Genomic DNA, 21,828 nt, shown 5'->3' on the forward strand with positions numbered 1-21,828 from the left:
AAGAAGGTATACAAACTTGTTCGCCGTACCTGTTCGGCCCTTTGTTTCCTACTGTAAGTTCTCAACCAGACCCTTATACTCTTATTGTAGGTTGATAAAATACAGTAAAAGAGCATTTAAGTCGTCGAACAAATCTATCGGTATATCCTAATTTATGTGCAGCACTTTGTGGCACTGGTCATCAGTAGCCCGTTTAATCGCAGTTTTTTTATGTTCCCGGGATATTAGATTGAAATCGTAAATATAATAAACATGGATTTCTGCACTCATCAGATCTTTTAAAACGTACAGCGTAATATGTGTAGTACACGAAAAACTGTGCAAAATGAACATAAACTACAGTTAATCTAACTGTGTCACTTTTCCTGTCTGACTGCTCTAAAATTGCCTATTATTCAATATCTTTACGCGGACCGTATACTAAGGCACGAATAAAATACGCATTCACGGGTTTAGAACCATAAAATTATGATCGAGCTTTCGCTATTCATACGCTAGAATGAAGTCATTCAATTACTTTTTGGGGTCGAGTAGCTCAGTTTCTATAAAACATCTTGGTGGACGGTAAGCGTCAGTGTAATCAATAACGTCTGTTTCGCTAACTCCCGCAAGACAACGGGGAACTAAGTTATATTTGAAAAATAAGGCCCACAAGAAAAAACTTATCCAAATAAAAGTGAGCCGAAAGACGGCAAGAGCTGTCACTGTTTAAGGAGAACGCACGACGGCGAAAAGTTCTTGCTTACACAGTTCACTCTATTTGCGACTGATCCCGTTTGAACGAAAGAAACTTCGAGGATGCTGCGAAAGAACGGCAAAAACAAAATTAAAAAGTTAACTAAAATGAGGTCACGCGTTTCTCAAAATATTTAAAATCACTAAGTCGAGTAGCGTCGTTAAAATAAAGCGACGCTTGCTTATTCTGGGCATTAGTCAGCGCCATCTGCTGTTCCCAACCCGAGGCTTCTTTTGGTGACAGGGAGCCCACAATTTCTGACTCGTCCGACTAGGGGATAATTCAATTAGCACTCGTGTCTAACACCCCCCCCCCCCCCCTCCCAACCCCCGACGCACCTTATGAACAGTAACGGGAGGCGCATCAGTCTTTGACAATTGGGTCACGTATTACGTAAAAAAAAAAGAGTGGAAAAGTGTTACAGTCATGTCTGGTTAATATGGACACCTCCGCTCCTCACAAAAAAGAAAAAGCTTCCATAATGTAAATTGCTGGTAAGAACAAGACAAAAAGCCTGCAATTCCAGCTCATCTCTGAAAGGGTTTATTAGTATTTGCAGGCTTCCTATTGGCGGGGTATACGTCTAAACAGGGTTTATAATATAAATAAAAAACTGTACTTAAAAACAAAATGCAGACTATCGTGCTAACGCTGGTGCCGCCGATATCCTCGGAACAAGCACACATATGTTAACGTTTTTACCGGTTTAATGGAGAGCCGTGCCACCAGCCGTCGACAGTGTTTTTCATTAACTATGCTAGCAGCCTCCCAAGAGATGTCAATATTCTGGTGAACGGTTTCAAACGCGACCTCCGACGTCGTCCATTTTAATGCCGTGAGACACCCCTAATAAAAGAGCGTGTGAGGCTTGAGGGGTACTTGTTTCTACCATTGTTAATAAGCACAAAATAAGAAAGAAAAAAGAAACAAGAAAAACGACCAGTCATAAGGGTCGTTGAGCTCATTTTTAGCGGGACCAATTAGGACGACCAAACGAGCTGTTTCGAGCGGGGAAATTGCTCGGAACGCCTCTGAAAGCGCAGGCAACGTGAATAGTGTCCACGGGCTCTTGATAGAGTTTAACCACTTGGTTGTTAAGTCTGGCGACACCACTGAATCCTGCATAATTTGTATGAGGTGCAACAAAAGCACTAAATTGCAATAACCTATAAGCGTGTAATAACTTTGCCGTAACGCTTAATTTATAACTACAGGTCCAGCTCTCGATACGAAGCAAGGCAACGAGCAAGTGCTGAAGGCCGGGCACCAGAATGAGAGGTCAGGCCGTTCTCATCCAGTTAGTACTAATAAGTTTTTTTGTTTTTTTTTTTACAGGGATTAGATTTTAAGGGATGTGCGCCTTTTCTCTCTGCACCGTGTCTTAGACCATTTTGTATATTACCCAAGCATCAAGTAGAATGCAGGGATTGGTGTTCCACGCGCCACACCCGCATGCCTTCCCCATATGAAAGATTCGAAGTAAATAACTAAAATAATGTGTTGATGAACGAGCGTGCAAGATGCCATTTGTTTAAGGTATCTGCTTTAGAAAAGTGACTACTGCTGAGGCCAGCACGTGCGGCACGTGGAACACCAATCCCAGCATTCTCCTTGATGATTGGTAATATAGAAATAGGTCAATAGAGTACTTTGAGAATCGACCCCTCCAGCGCCGTGAATGGACGCGGGAACGGGACCGAATTTCGTTTTCTTTTCTGCGCGTGTTTGCGTTTGCACGTGTGCGCCTGTGTGTGGGTGGACTGGCGGCGCTTGTGCGGGCTGGCGCAGGGAAAGAAGTAGGAAAGTAGAAGAGACGACAGCTCGAGGGGAACTTTCGTATGAATTCGGAAAATACCTTCGCTTGAAAATATACGTCTTTTTTCCCTATCCGCGGAGTCCTGGATTTTTTTGTTTTCCGTCAGCGAACATCAGCTGCCTCCGTCGTCGGGTCCCGGCGCAATCACGAAGAAAGAACATCATTACTGGTGCAGTCGACAGGATTGCGTCAGCCGACCCCGAGGGCGTGATCTTCACAACGGAATCAGCTGTCAGCGACTTGACGCGGCATTGGTTGAGCCTTCTAAAGAGAAGACTGGACCACCAAGCTGCTTGAAGGTGGCAGAGCTACCTCAGACCCGATGTCGTCCCACTCCAGCGAGAAACACCTGAATCTAAAGCTGGGACATCAACTTCGTGCCTGACTATTCTGAGCAGCGGGCTGCATCTGCGATTCAGCGGCAGTCGCTGACCTTATGGTAAGGTGATTCTTAGACGTGTGCCCACCATGTATACAGACCAAAGCTCGGCATTTTAGGTCGCCTTCACTCACCCTCACCCTCACAGACACACTCACCTAAGCCACTCACTCACCCCCGCCCTCACAGCTACACTCACCTTCAGCCCCTCACTCACCCTCATCCTCACAGTCACACTCACCTTCAGCCCTTCACTCATCCTCACTGAACCTCACGGCCCTCATGCCCCTCACGCACTCACCGCCCTCGCGGCCCTCACGCACTCATGGCCCTAACGCCACTCACCGCCCTCACGCTCACTCACTCATGGCCCTCACGCACTCACCGCCCTCACGGCCCCCACGCACTCATACCCCTCACACCTCTCATGCACTCATGCCCTCTCGCCACTCAGGCCCGCTTCAGATGGGGCAATTTCGCCCAGAAACTTGAAGTCGCAACACCATCAACACGGGCCGCCCGCGTTTACATGCAGCAACCAATTGCTGCAATTTGCCATCATCATCATCAAATTGCATTTTTTTTGCAATGTTTATAGACACAAGTACGCGCTATAAACGTGTTTTTATGCATTTAAATCTCGTTGAGAATACTAATGCATTTTTCTGAAACAGTTTATTTCCAAAAAACTACCAATTTCGAACCAGAACCAAGCCTTGCGTTGCCACCATCACCGGCACGAGGTATCACGTGAAAATATCGCGTCCCTGATTGGATGCAGCCGCTTCCAACGTCTTCGAATTGCTCCGAATTGCCCGCTTGGGCCTTTATTGAAAGCACGACTTTTCTCAAGAAAAAAGACGAGAACCCAAGGCAGGGCGTCATACCTGAAATTATCGGGTGAAGTGTTTTAAATGCAAAGTATTGGGGGCACCTTTCTCGCGGATGTCCCAGGATGAAGACATTAGACGAAGAACTTCTGTTTCACAAGGAAAGAGTAGACGCCAAGAATGTCACTAAGAAGGAACACTGCAGCATTGAGCCCGACTAGGTGACGACCGTTGTGAGCAAGACCGACGCGGTAAGAACTTGGACCACCAAGGTCACAAGAGGACGGATCCATCGGTTCGCAATGCGCCTCAGATTTCGTTACAGCCCGACGACACGAACTGGTCGTCGAAGAACACTCGCAGCTGCGTGCCTGTGCAGACGGACGTTGACGACAGAAATGAGCTGAACGTCTCGAGTGCCTCGAGGATGTCTTAGCGAGCCGAGGATGACCACGACGAGCAGTTGAACGTCGAAGACAAAAGGCCGTACACTTTGCATGGGCGGCAGGCGTCCCAGCGGTCTGAAGACGACCCATGCGTGAACTTCGACAAGGTGGAGGCCGATCCCGACATCTTACCTGGGTTGCACAAGTTCCGGCAAGCCAATGCCGACCACGTTGAGAGCATGGGCGTCGGTTACAAGGAAGAATCGAGGGTATCTCCTGCGAGGCGGACGTTCCGGCAAGTCGATGACGACCAGGGCAAGGGCATGGGTGTCCACAAGAGGTCGGATGTGGTGTTAGGGCGGCTGACGTCGCAGCGGGCTGGTGAAGATGTCAGGGAAAGCGGGGACAGCGACGAGGATGCCGTCTTCGAGATGAAGTTGTCCCAGAATATAGCTAGGGACGCCGATGAAGACTCGGCCACCTGTCAGCGGGCCACGTGTGAGAGAGCTGGGATAGCGGAAGACGTCGACAACGGCGACCGCCTGCGAGGCCCATTCCTGATTCGTAGGTCAGGACAGAGTATGAATTGTCGTCACTCGAGCATGGGGATGTTCCGGAACCAGCTACACATTGTCCGATTCAAGCCCCGTCGAAATCTGGGTGGTTTCAATAACCTCTCGGCAAAGAGACCGAGGCTAGGAGGCTAGATTCTGCGCTAGTCTCGGCACGAGATTTCTCACTCTTCTGGAGCCTTGGCGGGCGTAGTAAGAATCACTTTACCAGCATGTGATTTGCATATTGGTGTAAATTTTATTTATAGTTGAGACTCTGGCGGATTGTGTCACAAACTATGTTCAAGGTGTGACTGATATGCGCACGCGTTTGAGTTTAGATGTTATGTATTATTTTTTGACATTTCGGTTCTAAGAAAATAAACTTAGCCGGGAGGTGTAAGAATCGGCCCCGCCACCGCCGTGAATGGACGCGGAACGGGACCAAGTTTCGTTTTCTTTTCTGTGCGTGTTTGCGTTTGCACGTGTGCCCCTGTGTGTGGGCGGACTGGCGGCGCTCGTGCGGGCTGGCGCATGGGACATTTAAGAAGGAAAGATGAAGAAAGGACAGCTCGAGGGCACGTTTTCTATGAACTCGGAAAATAGCTTCGCTTGTAAATAGACGTCTTTTCTTTTTCCCTACCCGCGGAGTCCTGGATGCTTTACTTTTTCGTCAGCGGACATCAGCTGCCTCCGTCGTCGGGTCCCGGCGCAATCACGAAGAAAGAACATCATTACTAGTACGTCGGCCGAATGATTACCATACTCGTATTCAAGTCAAGAACCGTATAGTAAGGAAAGAAGTTTGACTCTTTGCGGAACGTCACTACTTTCTTCCTTCATGCGTTGAGTTCAGATATACGCAGGTGCATTTTAGGTTGGCTTTAGATTATTTTTGCAAGACGCCTACTTTTGAAACGCCGAAAACCATATTTTTTTTTCTTTCCGCGACAACCAAATCATGTTAGGACTATTTCACGCAGCGCAAACGTTATGCGCACCACTTTTTTTTTTTTTTTATGGGACGACGAGTATAGTGGTTTGAACACTGGTTCCGTGACAGAACTTGGCTTGGGGTTAAAACGCGACACCTTGGTGTACATTGGAGTTTGGAATCGTGTCGATCAACTGCGGTGGCAAAAAACTGCGAGTGTTTCTCGCTATGCCGAACGCGTGATATTGATGAAGGTCGGAGTACAAATATCGGCACCCGGTCATGTTGGCGCTAGGGTGCCTTCATGTGCGCTTTGCTTGGGGTGATGACATCTGGCCATTTTGTTTCGAACGCTTATTTTTATTTTTTGTTCTGAAGCGCGTGAAAGAGCGTGTCCCTGCACGCGCTCGTGGCGCTGACTGTGCTACGGCGACATTTTGTTTCCTGCGATTTCTTTGTATTTTACCCGTGAGCGCGTGCTGTCGGCATCGGGTACTACAAACGATGGCATCACCCTAAAGAGAAGGACATTGAGGCACCCTAGTTGGCGCTTGTTCAGGCCGAGTGTTTTGAATAAGTAAGCACTGCTCATTTTTATTCTAGTCATATTTGTTTGTTACGACATTCATTGCGGGGTGTAAGAAAAAAAAATTAAATCTTGTTTTCACGTTATAAACACGAAAAATAATTCTAAGGGGTATTTAATGAAACCAGGAATATCGTTGAATTCTATGCAATAATAATAGAAAAATCCTTGTACATATTGCGCTCTTTGCGCATTTTGTGTCTAATAGTACTTTTTTATAGGCCGATATCACCAAGCGTTCGGGGCATGCCTAAAACCGCCATATCTTCAATTCACAGGAGGGGAAGGCAGCGGTTCTCGAGACGACTCGTACTCTTCTCGCGCAGAGCTCCAGCGAGGTTGTGGCTGGGGCTGGGCAATCGATCGGTGAACGTACCGATTCATCGAGTAATGCTTTAATCGCGATTACATTTTTAACCGGATAATCGGTGAAAGTTTGCCAAACCGAAATAAAGGAAACATTAAATCCGTTCACCACACAGAAATATACGAGTACGCCTATATGAAGGGCCACCTTTAAGGGAAGTTTCAACATAAAGCAAACTGTAAGGGTGAGTTTTGTAACTCTAGAAAAGTGTAGATGGTTACACGTGCCCCGGGCACTTCAAGGTCGTGCGAGCGTTCGTTCAGCGCAGCAGAGACTATTGTGAACAATCAAAAGAGGCCGCTCTTGACGCAGAATGTCAGCGAACCTCTGCCTCATTCAGCTTAAGTAATAATTAATCTACAAGTGCTCTCAACTATGTATCAAAGTTGATTCATAATCGGGATTGTATTCATCGCATTTGGCGGGAGTTGGTACCACTAGGGGGCCGCAGTTTTTGGTGACCCAGTAGACTTCCGGTAGTGTTTTCATTTGCTCTGTAGCAACACTCAGTGGTCGGGTAAGAGAATTTTCTTTCGGAGAAGTGCCGGCAATACGTTTGTAAGAACCCTCCCCCACTTTTAGAACGTAATACAAGTAACAAAATGATGTGAGACACAAGGAAAAGAAGAGGAAAAACGGAGCGCGCAGGGGTCTACCGATAGCGGGTGGCACCGCGCTTGTTTGTTTACCAAAGATCGGTGAATATTGAGCAGGTTATCACATAGTCAATATATATATATATATATATATATATATATATATATATATATATATATATATATATATGTGTGTGTCTGTGTGTGTGTGTGCGTGTATGATAGTTTGACTTTTAAAAATAATTTTTTCGTGGAAACCAAAGGGACCGTATAATTGGTTACTTAATTGATTAAACAGTGTCGATTACTCGGGTTAAATTGTTTAATCGACGCCCAGCCCAAGCTGTGGCACGTGCAGAACAATTAAAGTTTCCCTGGTGAATTGTGGCAGCGGTGGCGTACCCAAAGTAGCTAGTGACATCAGTCTATATTTAATAAAATCTGAACAATAATTTAGAAAAACGTCTTTAATAATAATTATAAAAAACGGTTGAGCGGCAATATATAAATGTATTTCTGTCTGTTTGAAGAGTCATCTTATAACTGTAATATTTTCCCTGGCATAACCACAAAGGGCGTCCTAATGTATGAAAAACAAACAGAACCTCAATTTACTGAGTTTTCTTGCTTATAAATACAGATGGTCCTTTTATATGGCTTAATGTCCCAGCACCTCGTCCTTCTAAGTCCTGACGGCGATCCACTCAAATGGCTGCAGATGCGTGGCAGCGGTCTCCCGGACTTTTAGAATCGTATATGCGTTCGTGAGTTCGAGGTTCGACGAATACAGTGGACTGACTTGGTGAAGAAAGAGATTCGTGTGTTAGGGTATATATATATATATATATATATATATATATATATATATATATATATATATATATATATATATATATATATATATATATATATATGTGTGTGTGTGTGTGTGTGTGTGTGTGTGTGTGTGTGTGTGTGTGTGTGTGTGTGTGTGTGTGTGTCTTTGCCCACGGATAACTGTGGAAATCTCGTAGCGTCTTCCGATATAAAACGAAATATCCGTAGAGGTGCCAAGCGGATTGTACCCGGTAACGAATGTCTCAAATTCTCGGCATGCTGCCCGAGATGCTCCAAAAAAGCGTCAGTAAAAAGAAATAAAAAGTTGAAAAGGGACTTTCGGCCACAGTTGCAAAAAATGGTTCTCAAACTTTCAAAGTAAATCGCGAAAAAAAAAAATAGAAGAAAACGCTCTTGCGAAAGAAGAAATCCTCTTTGAAATGGAGAGAATTATTCATCGACCTCAGACAAGTTTTCCGCTTTTTGTATTATTTATAAAACCATTTTGCCGTAATAAATGTTCGTTCTATTTTTTTTTAAGTTGGAACTTTGCTTTTTTGAGCCAAGTACGGTGTTCTAACAATAAGCCAAGACTAGAAAAAGAAAAGAAATCAAAGGAGGGTGACAGTCGCAAAAAATCTCGATTTCTTCATTCAATGCACGCCGTCAAGATGGACGTAATCCAGTCATGCAATGCTGTAACGCAACTCGATTTTAGGATTTCTAGGAGTCCCACTCAATCGCACATACTGTAAGTCGAGAAGTTTAGTGTTACTATGGTGCCTGGTACGCGTTTTAGACTGGTGGGTTTACTGCGTTCAAAAAAGTGGTCCCTGCATTTCCGCCTGATGGCGTCATAGAAAAAATATCGTTGACGCCAGCAGCGATCCTGGTGGTCTTCCCAGCGGTGGTGCTGTATGTGGCAGACGTCTGTCCTCCTGTAGTTGACGGTCCACGGAACCTTTTGCAGCTAGGGAAGGACCTTTTCCACATACCGACGGCACCAGGCGGTGGCTGCACGAACTAAAAATCGTGGAAGTGACCTACCCGCGCTACCAATCGATAATGGGAGCTACGCTGCCAGTTTCTTCACTCTCTGAGCTGCGGCGCGTGCCCGACGCGACTTTAGAGGGGGGCATCCGTGGCGTCCACCCAAATGTCGTGTTTTTCCTTCCGTCCACTTTCTTTTTTTTTGTAACACAATTATGTATATGCTTTAGTTACGTGTTCTACTCGCTGATCCACAGCCTCCTTCCGAATTTCCTCGATTTGTCGTGCCGACTTCCACCGCTTGGCATTGGGCACTCGCGCGTGCGCAGAACGCTTCTCGGAAAAGGTCCATCGGGACGCCGTGAAGACAGCGACACTCACATTGGCACGCGCTTTTCGCCGTCGTTTCTACGATTTTCCTTCAGGATCGCGACACCCGACAGCATGACACCTCGGGTTTCGCGACGTGACCAAAAAGCGCTCACAAACTACGGCCGCCAAAGGCGTAATCTAACAAGCAGAAATAGTTCACTAGAACGGCTGAAAACGCAGCAGAAGAACACGGCTGAGGGAGTGGCAGTACGACCAGGAAACTTTGAATGCGAAGGTGACATCAGGGCACATGGTTGCTTGACGAACAACCCACTCGCTGAATGCTCGCGGTCGGATTTTAGTATCGTTTTTAGAGTGGATCGAGGTTTCCCATTAGTGTAATGTTTTTGTAGTGCTCGTATTTAGTCCCCGTAAACCAATAAAAGCCTTTTACTTTGGTTCGACTATTGACCGGAGTTACCCTTCGAATAGCAGATTGTGGCGTTCAGTCGTCATGGGGGCTGGGAAAGCGTTCCAGTCGGAGATGAACAAGACCAACGGCGATAAGGAAAACAGATTAGTACAGAATGTAAAAGGATCCAATTTTCTGTGAGTTATAGCTTCTGGCTGAAACATTCACTTCCTGTCTGCAGACTAAATACCAGAAAAAGCATAAACCAATATATTTAATGGCAAAAGTAGGATGCGGAGACACAGCAGCCGCGGGATGATAGAAATAAAGATCTTATTTAATGGCGAAAAAGGTCACAGAATAAGAAAAGAGTAAAGTGCTGGAAAAAAGTTGTTTTAGTTTACGAGAACAATCAAGGCTAGACATAAGAACGCTAGATTCGCGGAGAGTACGCTCTGTCATTTTTAAGTGTACTCTCCGAGTATCTAGCGTTCTTATGTCTAGCCTTGATTGATCTTGTATAGTAATGCAACTTTTTTTCAGCACTTTACTCTTTTCTCTTGCGTGATTTGTTTCGGCATTAAATTAAATTGCCTCATTTTTATCCTCCCACGGATGCCTCGTCTGCGCACCTTACTTTTCCTATATATCAAAGGAAGAAACGTCGAAGAATAAATCGTTGTTGTTTCTGCTTTCACCGAGTTTTTTTTTTTTTCTTTTCAGTTATATACCCACGCCTTCGGCGTCCCGCCACCATACCCGTTATATATATATATATATATATATATATATATATATATATATATATATATATATATATATATATATATATATATATATATATATGAGACACGAAGAAAAATGTAAGTTCAGGTAATGCACGCACATTATCCGAACACATTCACATGTGTTTGTATTATCCGAATTTATGCACTCTAAAAAAAAAATGCACGTTCATTTGCTGCAGAACATAGAAACAGCCAATCATTCCAAAAAGTAAAATATATCCCTCAAAAAAAAAAAAAGAAAAAAAAAAGAACACCGTTTTCTTTTTTGTTGAAAAAAAAAAACAAAAAAACTTTGCATAGCCGAATGTTCGCTCTCCAACCAAATGTAGCGCTGGCGGTTCGAACCAGATAACAAAAGTTGTATAACTGTTATCTTAATAAAAAGGTATAAGTGATTGTTAAAAAAAAAAAGACATTATATGGGAAAATGGCGGCCTCTAGAATACACGAAGATGAATTGCGCCATGCAGTTACAGAGAAATGACCCATTCACAGAAATCGAGGGCAGCGTTTCTTTTCTTTTTTGTATTCTTCTACTTTTCATTTTTTGGTTAGTATAAGTGCCTCCCGTTTTTAACGTTGTGAATTCTTTCCTCATTTCACTCACACAACTGTGACCCAGACACATACGATAACGACAGTACGCCCACGAACTTAGTCTTGAATTCGGATGCGCAAAATGCGGACGCGGCTCTGCCGTACTATGAAATAACAGAAGACCATCCACCAAATATCAGGCTGTAAGAAAATAAACAAAAGTTGTTGCGAAAAATGGAAACCACTAGTAGGGTCCTGCGACACTGAGAAATTCTCAGATCAACGCCAGGAGTCAATACCTCCATTGGCCTTTGTTTACCCGCCTTCCAAACGTTTCCATCTCTTCCAAATGGATTCATCGCGTAATCATCGTTTACACGCTCCTTGCATATATCGCAGTACATAAAAAAGTGAATATAAAATGCACATACTAGAACCGAAACGCAAGGGGTTCAAATGCTTAGAAACACTATGCAATTTTAAAAGCTTTTTTTTTTTCAAGCGATTAAAGCTAACGTGGTGTACTGAGGCAAAGAGTGTCGTCTTCAACGAGCACATTAGCTTTCTATCGGTCCTCGAGAAACATGACTAAAACAATAAAACGAGAAAAAAAACGACGCAGTGTAAATCAATAGTATTATCCCGAAAGCCGTGGCACACAATTTTGACAAGTCTCCTCTCTGGAAATGACTGAGATGTGACAAGCACTGAACCGAATCTTCATTCATCCTTGTTCCATCTTAGTTTGGTAGTGACTGTGCTGACTGGTGTATACTAATCTAGGGGACAGCGCACATCGCCAGAGGCTGAAGGCACAGTCCTTAGAATAGTAGCAACGTAGGAAGGCTTTCCGCATCGAGTAGGTTCAATGAGACGAAGCAGTGTCTGGTTACACGCATGCACATATGCGTGTGGTACAGTCATCTATTTCATTGGAAGAAACTTCTCAGCAAAGAAGGAAACAATACTCTTTTTCTTGCTGACAAATGCTTGTCACTGTTCTGGATAGATTCTACAGGGGCCTACAACGTTATGTCCCGTTTTGACAGTCTTAGGCTTAGGAGGACTTCCGTTCATGGATAAATGTCTTTCTAAATTTATATTTTGATCCAGCTAGGTTATGTCACGTTCTCAAAAATTTCGCGTTCTATCTTATCCACAAGAGTCAAATTCTCACTGCGTTGGACCTTTCAGCGACGCATTGTTTATTGACACAGAAAGAAAAAAACACGTTTTATTTTTTTATTTTTTCAGGAACGCCCTGTATCATGAGCGTACACTTTTAGTATGCACACCTAGTTACCAAACTGGGTCTAATGAGCGAACCGCACCGCTAAGAAAACGAAGTACACTAAAATTAAACTAAAAGCATAATTCAGATGTTGGTGATAGTGGTGTTTGCCTGATGTGAGGTTTTTCTCACTGGTTTGGTATTGGAAGTATGCTAAAATGTACTTCCAGCGCACATATTGGTTTCATAAAAGTACAAAATTAGTATAATATATTCGTATTGCTTTTTACCAAGAAACGGTGGACTAGTGCACAAAAATAAGATTGCGGAAAAAAGGAAAAGAACAGACAGCCAGCAAAATGCAAATATACTAACTTCTACATTTTAAAAGAATGTATTTGTTAGTGTTTCCCGTGTTGCAAAAGAAACGTGCAATTAATCTATATGTTTACACAAAACGGGTTTCCCGGCATTCTTTGGGGTTTGTGGTGGGCATTGAAGTTTTAATCTCCCATTAGTTATATAGCATGTTATTTTATTTCAAACCTTGTTCTTTTGCACGTGGTGGTGGCAAAGTGCTCGACCTATTGTTTCTTCCCATACAGAATTAGAACTCACAAACACCAGACGCAGAATGCGATAACGCAGTGCTGACAGCAAGTCGCATGCTTCTAGTGCAGGAGTTGCGGTGTAGTCAGGACGACGCCGAGCTTCGATTGGCTTTGAATAGAAAGATAGTGAGTAGACCTCAATGCCAGATGCCTTGTTGTCTACACCCCATTTCTTTAATCAGCCAATAGGAGCTCGACTTTCTGGCGTCATCGCAACCCCTGTGCAAGAAGTAGACGAACTGGCGCTCCGCATAGCCGCCATAAAATACGTCGTCGTCTGGCGATCGAAACTCGCGTTTCGAACACTTAGTAACAACCACCGTGCCTTCCCCCACCATTTTTCTACTGCGCGCCCGCGCTCGAGGTGCATGATACTTTGAAGTGTTGACAAAGGTGGGAAGCTCGCACTGTAGGAACTGAAGCTCCTCCTTGCCGTTCACACCCTTCCAGCTACTATTCGGAGCAGAAGTTCGTTTGCTCCTTTTTGGGGGGTCGTGGTGACGTCAGAACGCCGAGCTATGATTGTCTCTGATTGCGGGACAGTGATTAGACCTCAAAGCAAGCTGCCTTGAGGTCGTCGGATCATCGAAATCCCTATACGTCTACTCTATCCGTGGGCGAGCGAAGAGCAATCCGATAATAAAACGAAGGAAAAGTACTTATCACGTAGAATTTATCAATTACTGCACCGCTGAATGTCATCCCGAAGTGGTCTCGGAACCACCCAACACACGAACACTTCGTATACTTGCATCTTCCTGGGTAGATAAACGAAAAACATGGCGGCGCGTTGCCGTCGTTGCCGGGCACAACCGCGGGGCTCACGATTGAGCCCGAGCTCCTATCAACTCTTACGGATCAAATAACAGAAAACATACCTAGGGCAATGCTGGACGTGGGTAGGTTTGGAATCCCAAGCAACCAAACTTTTACTCTGGTATGAGATCGAGAAACGCAACCGGCAGGAAGGCGCAGTCATTGCCGAGTCGCTTCGGCCTCGTAAGGAGAGGTCTATGCCACGTAAAGTGGACGCTGTCACTGGCGGCGCTGCCAAACAGCTGCCAAGCAGGAGCGGTGCGCCCCTTATGCGGAGCGGAAGTTCGTCTGCTTCTTTTGCAGGGGTTGTGGTGACATCACAACGCCGAGCTCTGACTAAAGAATAGTGGTTAGACCTCAAGGCACCCAGTATCCTTCAATAAGATCCAACAAGAGCTCGGCGCTCTGACGTCACCACAACCTCCGCAAAAAGAAGCAGACGAACTTGCACTCCGCATAGGATACAGCAGAAATGGATGACAGCGGTCGGAAGTCAATTACTGGAATGATATGTAAAGAACAATTTGTCCAGCCTGCTTTTTCACGCCGCTCTGTGTTTACCCAACACAAAGAAGCGCTGCCGACGGAACATTTTACGTTATCTCTACACGAATCAAGGTTGGGGCACCGATAGGACCGGAGTGCCGCATCAACGTGAGACTGGGACGCGGTGTTCGGTGCTGCGGCGATTCAACGGGAGCCCCAGTCAAAAGGCTGACTCAGCGTTCGGCTATGTGAGTCGCACGCTGCGTCGGAAGCGAGTGAACAATCTACGTTTGATGACTTCGCCGCGTGCGTGTTGGGCTAATACTTCATACGAAGGTAGCAAAACCACACTCATGACTGTCTCTGGCCTCTCTGGTTTTGCTTTCTTCGTATGAAATCCACGTTTGCGGTCTGCACAGCTAGAGTCAAGCTCTAGGGTTGTGAATGATGCATCGCGTGCATAATAGGGAAAATGAGCGATAGCGAACGCTAACGGTCATTCGCTGTCACACTGCTCATTCATCGCATAAGAGAAAAGGTGTTTGGAACGGACATGATGGCAGAATTATCTGCGGACCCGTCTTCGAGCATGCTTCGAAACATGTCTAGAGACAGTTTTTGTATGACGAATGAGACGGGACCGTCATACAAGGTAGAAACACGCATCAGACGCTGTCTCCAGACCGCATTCCGCGTGACGTTTTGGGGTTTTTTACAGAACCGTTTTGGCACGTCCGATACGGTACAATGGGCCCACCGGTACGAACTGTGCATGCGCTACGGCAGAAGACTCGCACACGCGCACTTCGTACCGGAGGGCCCATCGTACCGTATCGGATGTGCAAAAACGGTTCCCTTTGACTCCCTATTTGCAGGGTGAGTGCTGCTACAGGTGCACGCCCATTTTTGCATACAAAGAGGGATCCAACTGTGGCGCAATATACCGCTTGCCTCGCTTACTTTCCAAGACGACAGAAATAATAGAAATTATTTGTGAACCGAGGGCCACGCTAACCTAATATAAATTAATTTTTTTTTCGTTTAAAGTGTTTCATAGTTACTGAAAAATTTAACAAAGGCGGGGTGTTGCCTTTTATGTTAAAATTTCATGCTTCGAAATGCGTTCGTCGGCGTTCCTTTAGACGATTGTGGCAATCTCATTGGCTGCGGAGCACCAAGAAGATACCCTTGCCCATAGCCTCCAATATACTGACAAAGCCTGGCAGAACGCCACGAGACGGGACCGCCGAAATGGAAAAAAGTGGAGCGGCAGACAACGGATGAGAGGAGAGTCACGTGACCGGCGTCCCGCTGCGGCGAGACGCCGAAACGCAGCGGCTGTCCAACGCCGCAAGACGCTGCGGCGAGACGCCAGGTCCCGAAAGTGTGTTTCGTGTCCCTGCCGATGTAAAAGTTGCGTGCTGACGTCCGGGTTCCCCGAGAAATGGCTCTTTGATGCGACCGGGCACTCTATGGCTCCGTCGGCGAACTGCCAGGCTTTGTGAGTATAGAGGAGGCTATGCCTTGACTATCCACACCCATCCTTTCTCAAGCCGTCAGTGGCCTTAATGCAGAAATCCGTTTGTTCGGCCTATCTAACGCGCTGGTATTAGAAATAAACTAATGCGTAATCGTTGTGTGTAGCTGCTAAGAGAAGGGAAAGGAAGCGTGCGTCGTTTGGTAGAAAGCATTATTGTGCGAACGGGCGGCCAAGGACGATAGTAAATTCCCCGTGTCACAGACACAAATCTCGCAGGTCGTTGTTTCAGACGCCACCTTTATCTCCGACCGCGAGTCGAGAACTTACGGCACGTTTTCACGACACTCGAAGAATTGATCGAGAACAAAATTCCGGAATCTCGGATCGACTTTCAATCTGCTCGCGCGCATGGGTTTAAAATAAAATAAAAAAAAGTCTGAAAAAGAAAATCAGAAAACAGAGTTTTGTCTGTGGCGATGCAACTCGTCCCGTTGTAAAACGGTGGCGCGTACGGATTTCGGTACAATTAGTCTGATTGCTAGTTTTTTGGAAGTTTTTTCCTGTTTGTTGCTGCTTGAGTAAAACGCTCGATTCGTTTTTGGTTCTGCGGAATGCGCGTCATTAAAGAGAGTGGTGCTTACTACCTTTACGTCAGCCACCAAGTGCCAAATTTGTATTTCAGGCATTTCAGCCGGGTACTGAGTGCACTTGTGCGAAATTGGAAAGTGCCGTGAAACTTTACCTTACAAACGGTTGCATTTTAAGTCATTCCCGGTGTACTGTACTTGGCGCTTGGCATACAAAACGGTCGTGCAACTTCATGCTGCAACAACTGCTCTGTACATGACACTCTTGGTTCCTAACATTAAAGCTCATTAGGACTTGGGGCCTATTTATATTCATGTTGCACGTGCTAAAGAGTGACGCGTCCAACTTCAACTGACGGAGAATAGTTGTACTGCTTGATAGCCAACAGCAAAATGAAAGGATTTTACAAATCTCTGTAATGCTAAGTTAGAGCGCAGCTCTTGAAGGGGAGGGAGTAGGGCACGGAGGGCAGGATGTGCCCCTCCTCCATACCTTCACCTCCTCATCCTACAATTCAGTTTCCCCACTAAATCTAGCGGGGAAAGTGACGCCACAGGAGTCGGGATCACTTCACCTATGAACGAATTCAGTTTTTCCGCTAGATTTATTGGGAAAATTGACGTCACGTGACCTCAACACCAATTTAATTTAATCGCTGAATATTAGCGGGAAATTGAATTGATGTGGAGATTACGTGACGTCAATCTTTCCGCTAAATCTAGAGGAAAACTGAATTTGTCCGCTAAACCTAGCGGAGAAACCGATTTTCCCCCACTAAATTTAGCGGGGAATTGAATTTGTCTTCAGGTCACATGACGTAAATGTTCCTGCTAAATTTAGCGCGATTACGCCGACGCCGCGAAAAACGGACATGGGCACCTAAGAGATACGCTCTAAAACGAGCATGTTGCACCGCGCAGAGATTCATTCTTTGCAAACTCAAATAACTGCAAATAAAAAAAAAGGTCATTTTACACTAGCTTGAAAATTAGGTGACGTGATCTCCCCGGATGTAGGAATTCTCCGAGATTTCTTAACAGCTCACGATTGACTTTTTCTTTTCCGTTAACTCTCCTTTTATGAAGCTCTCCGTTACTGAATTTGTCGCAAAGAATTTCAAAGTTCAAGCGAAATCGGTCCAAACCCGGAGATCATCGACCTATACTTATTGTTCTTGCAAACATAAACACAAATTCAGCAGGAAACACTGATTGAAGACATGCCACATACTCTACACTATTATATGTTTTCCTTCTTGAGGAAATAAACTGTTAGCGCAATACTGAGTTTGTGGTCATGCGGTTATCCTGAGTATTCCTCGGATCTCCAAAACCTGTAATTGTTTTGTCAGCCAAGATGTTGGCTGCATGTTCGAAGCAAGGAGCCCACATCACCAAACTTCACGTCACTATAACTTTGAAATCCAAGGGTAATTGAACCCGTGAGGGTGATAAAAAGTTGTGTGTTTTTTTTATGAAGCAAAATATAAATAAATAAATAAACCCTTGGAAAATGTCGACTTGGGAAGAACCAGAAATGTAAACGATGAAATTTAATGTCACGGGTTGGAAACATGACTGTCAGAGAATCTATCAGTTTTGTCAATCACGTGATTAAATCAAAATGATATAAAGTGAAGCGACAGTTATCTTTAAGCAGTCCGGCCGACCTTTGTTCTTAGGATTTACATTTGCGGTGCAAATCCTAAGATCATCCTAAGATCAACGTCAACAAAAGCAACGCTATAGTTGCCCCAAGGGGAGGCCAAATTTCTCTTAATAAAAAACACCTAAGTGGAGCATTAAATATACTGTATAACAGCTCCACCTATACAAAACCGCACGTTTTTATGAATTTCTTATAAATTTGTGATATCACATCAGAGAAGCTACTCTATGGGCATCATATTAGTTCTCTCAAGGTTCTTGTGTTTACTCTGAACGTGACGTTTAATAACCAAGTTTTTATACAAAGACTCTTTGGTTCATTTCAGTGTTCTCGAAAATTCAAAATACCCACGTAAAAAAATAATGAGTGACAGTTAGGCAATAATGTACTCGTTGTCAAAGAAACGCTTCACGCAAGTTACGGATTTAAAATAAATTCTCCTCGAAATGTTCAAAGAATTGCTTGGCTAACCACAAAGCACATGTCATCTAGAATATAAATTTTAAAAGCAAAAAAGAAATTAGCTGTTAGCCATTATTGACGAGGTAAGAAACTGTATTTTCAGGCCCTTTGAAGGAAAAAAAGTTTTATTTTTAAATAAATCAAAATTTTGCTCAAATAAAACACACACACACTTCTCCGAGCCCTCTAAGTTGGCAACCAAACCGACAAGGTTAAGCGTTCCCCCACCTGTTGGCTTTTCGATGGACTGTACGTAGATTATTTTATCGCACTGTACTCACGATGTAACGAATAAAGCCGTCCTTTAAAAAAAAATTATATCTTAGAAAGGTTTGCAAAAAAATGATAGGAGTGACTGATCTAGACCGGTTCGATGCCTCAAGGGACACCGACATCAAATTGAAGTTCCACTCGTCGATCGATTTTTGTTGATATTTCACCATGAACCCTAAAAATTCTCACGCGTCTGAAAAAAGGGCATCGCAGCATTCCGATAAAATGGGGCAAATATGCAGACTACTGGTGGTGACGACGTTAAGAGGGGATAGGAACAGATATTGCATCATAGTTACTACGTGAAAATAAAAAAAGGTGTCGCGATTCTCTCGAACGCACGGGGGATTGTGCGGCATTGAAAGGTGCCTCGGCCCCAAATCTATACCCCTTCTCACCACAAAAAAAAGGGAATTCTTACGCTCTCAACGCAGGACGTGCGAAGTAGTTCTTACAAGATTTGGTAATCGGAGGAATAAACCTTGCTCTTGGCGCTTGAGGCTTATACATCTGGATAAGATAGCATACATCGTCTAAAACGCACCTACATATATATCTCAATTCAGACATAGAGGGGGAAATTAGAAATGCACCACGATGAGCTGGACTTTTGAACCGCGATTTTTGAGGCAAACAAGCATAATTATAATGACAGCCCTATTATATCGCACGGTCTGTTGCTGTGGAGCGTCTAGGGTCATCGCTTGGCCCTGATGTCACACTCGCGTGACTGTTCGCGTGATCTCCATTGAAGAGCAATAAATTATAAATCGATGCAAACATATCATTTGTAGTGTTATTTTTTAATTCCAAGTTCACTTTCCAAGCAAAATAAAAATAGTATCACTAATAAATAAAGGCACTAATATGAGTATTCCCGAAGCAATACTCTAGCCTCCCAATTTTTTCACAGCCGCATAAAAAATGTATATAAATAATGCCGAATAGTTTTGTCCGGTGTCCCTTCCGGTGTCCGAACATGTGACCTCCATGATGGGTCGTTGAGAAGAAGTTATCTCTAATAATTTATCGATATCTCGAAGGAAATTATATTCTAGGAGAGCCATCAAAATACCAGTTAGTAATACGATTCGAAATTTGCAGCTTTTCAAGGTTGGGTTGGGTGGGACACTCGCAGAAAGGCGAGAGATTTAATTTTCTTTTTGTCCTAGAAGCGCTAAACTATTAATCGGAAAGAATGCTTAAAAACACCAAAACGGATTTACCGCGAAATACACTCAAATTCATTTGCCCCATGACATTTTACTTGCTTAAATAAAGGAGTGACTTTTTTATACTGTCAGCAAGTGATTATTTGCATCGATTGTGCTTTAAACTTTCGCGCAGATAAAGAGTGCGTGAGCTCACGTAAAAGTGAAAGCTTACAGATAGCAGAACAACGTTGAGTTTAGCCTGGAACGAGTTCGGTTTACGATAGGACGCAACCCATCCCTATGAACCGGTCAGTTCAAGGATCTCCAGTTAGCGTTACGTTAAGGAGTCAAAGAAAGAATAAAAACACTTAGGGACAAGGACAGTACAGTTCTTTCAACTAGCAACACACATTTACTGGTGTCTCCTTCAATAGTGCTATATCTTCCAAACGTTTAAGACTAAAGAGGAAGATGCGGAAATTAATATATATACTGTACTGTCCTTGTCCCTAAGTGTTTTTATTCTTTCTTTGACTCCTGTATTTTCACCAACACGCTCTTTCATCTTTGTTTATCGTTATGTTCATCCGTGGGTTTTTAAAAGTCAATCAATTGATGCGTTAATATGCTCGATAAAAATGAAATGGAAAGCTTCTTAAGGGGTGATTCAGTCCAGGAAAGTTTTGCAGTAAATTTTAAATTCGGGTTATTTGGAACCTACTGAGGCAATTTCATGAATACGTCACAACTGAAAAGAAAACGAAACAATTAAGCTTGATATGGGGAAAACAGAATGTTGAATTTTCCTGACCTTTGGTTTTAGCCGAGTACTGAAAATTTACTCGATATGAGAAAGTAAATAATTGATATTTCTTTTACAAAATTGTCTCATACTCGTTTGATCTAAAACAATATGTCAAGAAACACTAGTTGAAAAGATGAGTTTGTGGGAATATCGTCTAAGTGAAAACTAAAAACCTGAGCTTCAGCGATTCAAATTTATAAGCTGGCTGCTACGACATACACCTGTAGGAGGTAAAAACGAATGTCTAGGTTGGTCCCAGCCGTGTAACGTCTTAGCTTCTTCCGAATAATTTTACACCTCAATACGATACAACGGATTCCTATTTTTAATATATTTTTCTGACACTTCATGTTCCTCGTAGCTATTTATCGTCAGGGAATATAGACACAGGAAAGAAAAAGAAGCGGGCACAAAACTCACCCATCTTGAATTGGTTTGAGGTTTGGCTGGGGTCCGACAAAGGGCCGTCAAAGTCGACTTGCTTACTTGCGCCCGCAGACTAAACAACCGTCCCGTCCGAGAAAGCGATCGCTGTGAAACTTTTCGGCTCAAGGGGTACCCCTTTTATACCCTCATCCAATCAGATTCCTTCCCAGCCGGACTCCGCTCTTCGCCCTCCTTCTCCTTTCCATCCTTTTCTTCCCCAAACTCCCGAATGCCCCCACGCGCAGTGTACCACGTGACCACCGTGACGTCACCCGTCGCGCCGTCTCTCTCTCTCTCTCTTTCTCTATTTTCTCCAGTTTAAGTGACGTCACATGAGCGATGCCTTCTCCCGCCCTTTGCCGCGCTCCTTTTTCTCTCCATCGAATTCCCTCTTGCCACTTCTTGGCCTCTCGCGAGCTCTCTCGTCACTGCCAAACCTCTTTCTCCTCGCCCCGCGTCGACTTGCGTTCGCCTGCTTGCTCCGCCTCGTCGATATCGCTGTTCGCGGGACGCAACTGTACCAAAGACCACAAAACAAGCGCTGGATGTGCCGCGTCTGCGCTTTGTACAACACGGGGTAGAAGGACACGTCCAGGAAACTGTATCGAGTGCATTCATTGGTCGCACGTCTAGACATGGTTGGACGCGTGCTGGTAGCTACATTACACGACTGTTTAAGAAACGCTGGCTGGGGCTTAAAATACTATTAATAATAAGAATAAGAATAAACTTTATTCAGACTCAGTAGTCTTGGCTGCTGGGGCAAAAGGCGATCTAACGCCACCTGTCGAG

General features: G+C 44.3%; 1 long non-coding RNA gene across 1 annotated transcript in view; it reads right to left on the bottom strand.

The window, feature by feature from the left end:
- LOC8053660 overlaps positions 1–21,244 on the bottom strand; it is a 79,386-nt gene extending 58,142 nt beyond the window's left edge. The window contains exon 1 of the long non-coding RNA XR_005716458.2: positions 21,031–21,244. This is a non-coding gene — a long non-coding RNA (uncharacterized LOC8053660). The remainder of the gene's footprint in view (positions 1–21,030) is intronic.
- Between the last annotated feature and the right edge of the window lie 584 nt (positions 21,245–21,828).

This window comes from Ixodes scapularis, unplaced genomic scaffold, assembly GCF_016920785.2.
Source record: "Ixodes scapularis isolate PalLabHiFi unplaced genomic scaffold, ASM1692078v2 PGA_scaffold44__24_contigs__length_19508400, whole genome shotgun sequence".
Classification (NCBI taxonomy): Eukaryota; Metazoa; Arthropoda; class Arachnida; order Ixodida; family Ixodidae; genus Ixodes; species Ixodes scapularis.